General features: G+C 48.9%; 1 long non-coding RNA gene across 1 annotated transcript; it reads right to left on the minus strand.

The window, feature by feature from the left end:
- Positions 1-904: 904 nt before the first annotated feature.
- Positions 905-2,024, minus strand: LOC127922892 (uncharacterized). Its single transcript, XR_008112757.1, has 3 exons — positions 1,679-2,024; positions 1,004-1,138; positions 905-951 (listed from the first exon to the last, which is right to left on the minus strand). It is a non-coding gene; the product is annotated as an uncharacterized LOC127922892 (long non-coding RNA).
- Positions 2,025-2,252: the final 228 nt, after the last annotated feature.

The following is a 2,252-nucleotide window of genomic DNA, read 5'->3' on the forward strand; positions in this document are numbered from 1 at the left end:
CCCACTAGGGAACTTCTGTTGAGACTTAATGAACAGAAACACTCCCATACAACCACACAGTGTAGTGTTATGATGCCGGGAATAAATAAAAACATTGTCCTGAGCCTCCCGAGTGGAGCAGCAGTCTAAGGCACTGCGCTAGAGGCGTCACTATAGACCCGAGTTTGATCCCGGGCTGTATCACAACCGACCGTGATCGAGTGTCCCAATGGGCAGCACACAGTTGGCCCAGCGTCGTCTGGGATAAGGGAAGGGTTTGGCCGAGGGGGGGAGCTTTACTTGGCTTATCGCCCTCTAGCAACTCCTAGTGGCGGGCCGGGCATACTGTATCACCCCTGGAGGGAGTCATTACTGTATTACCCCTGGAGGGAGTCATTACTGTATTACCCCTGGAGGGAGTCATTACTGTATTACCCTGGAGGGAGTCAGTTACTGTATTACCCTGGAGGAGTCATTACTGTATTACCCTGGAGGGAGTCATTACTGTATTACCCCTGGAGGGAGTCATTACTGTATTACCCCTGGAGGGAGTCATTACTGTATTACCCCTGGAGGGAGTCATTACTGTATCACCCCTGGAGGGAGTCATTACTGTATTACCCCTGGAGGGAGTCATTACTGTATTACCCCTGGAGGGAGTCATTACTGTATTACCCCTGGAGGGAGTCATTACTGTATTACCCCTGGAGGGAGTCATTACTGTATCACCCCTGGAGGGAGTCATTACTGTATTACCCCTGGAGGGAGTCATTACTGTATTACCCCTGGAGGGAGTCATTACTGTATTACCCCTGGAGGGAGTCATTACTGTATCACCCCTGGAGGGAGTCATTACTGTATTACCCCTGGAGGGAGTCATTACTGTATCACCCCTGGAGGGAGTCATTACTGTATCACCCCTGGAGGAGTCATTACTGTATTACCCCTGTAGGGAGTCATTACTGTATTACCCTGGAGGGAGTCATTACTGTATTACCCCTGGAGGGAGTCATTACTGTATTACCCTGGAGGGAGTCATTACTGTATTACCCCTGGAGGGAGTCATTACTGTATTACCCCTGGAGGGAGTCATTACTGTATTACCCCTGGAGGGAGTCATTACTGTATTACCCCTGGAGGGAGTCATTACTGTATTACCCTGGAGGGAGTCATTACTGTATTACCCCTGGAGGGAGTCATTACTGTATACTCTGACTGCTGCTGGAGGGAGTCATTACTGTATTACCCCTGGAGGGAGTCATTACTGTATTACCCCTGGAGGGAGTCATTACTGTATCACCCCTGGAGGAGTCATTACTGTATTACCCCTGGAGGGAGTCATTACTGTATTACCCCTGGAGGGAGTCATTACTGTATCACCCCTGGAGGAGTCATTACTGTATTATCCCTGGAGGGAGTCATTACTGTATTACCCCTGGAGGAGGTCATTACTGTATTACCCTGGAGGGAGTCATTACTGTATCACCCTGGAGGGAGTCATTACTGTATTACCCCTGGAGGGAGTCATTACTGTATTACCCCTGGAGGAGTCATTACTGTATTACCCCTGGAGGGAGTCATTACTGTATTACCCCTGGAGGGAGTCATTACTGTATTACCCCTGGAGGGAGTCATTACTGTATTACCCCTGGAGGGAGTCATTACTGTATTACCCTGGAGGGAGTCATTACTGTATTACCCTGGAGGGAGTCATTACTGTATTACCCCTGGAGGGAGTCATTACTGTATTACCCCTGGAGGGAGTCATTACTGTATTACCCCTGGAGGGAGTCATTACTGTATTACCCCTGGAGGGAGTCATTACTGTATTACCCCTGGAGGGAGTCATTACTGTATTACCCCTGGAGGGAGTCATTACTGTATTACCCCTGGAGGGAGTCATTACTGTATTACCCCTGGAGGGAGTCATTACTGTATTACCCCTGGAGGGAGTCATTACTGTATTACCCCTGGAGGGAGTCATTACTGTATTACCCCTGGAGGGAGTCATTACTGTATTACCCCTGGAGGGAGTCATTACTGTATTACCCTGGAGGGAGTCATTACTGTATTACTCCTGGAGGGAGTCATTACTGTATTACCCCTGGAGGGAGTCATTACTGTATTACCCTGGAGGGAGTCATTACTGTATCACCCCTGGAGGAGTCATTACTGTATTACCCCTGGAGGGAGTCATTACTGTATCACCCCTGGAGGGAGTCATTACTGTATTACCCCTGGAGGAGTCATTACTGTATTACCTCTGGACTGCT

Source organism: Oncorhynchus keta, unplaced genomic scaffold (assembly GCF_023373465.1).
Source record: "Oncorhynchus keta strain PuntledgeMale-10-30-2019 unplaced genomic scaffold, Oket_V2 Un_contig_27575_pilon_pilon, whole genome shotgun sequence".
Classification (NCBI taxonomy): Eukaryota; Metazoa; Chordata; class Actinopteri; order Salmoniformes; family Salmonidae; genus Oncorhynchus; species Oncorhynchus keta.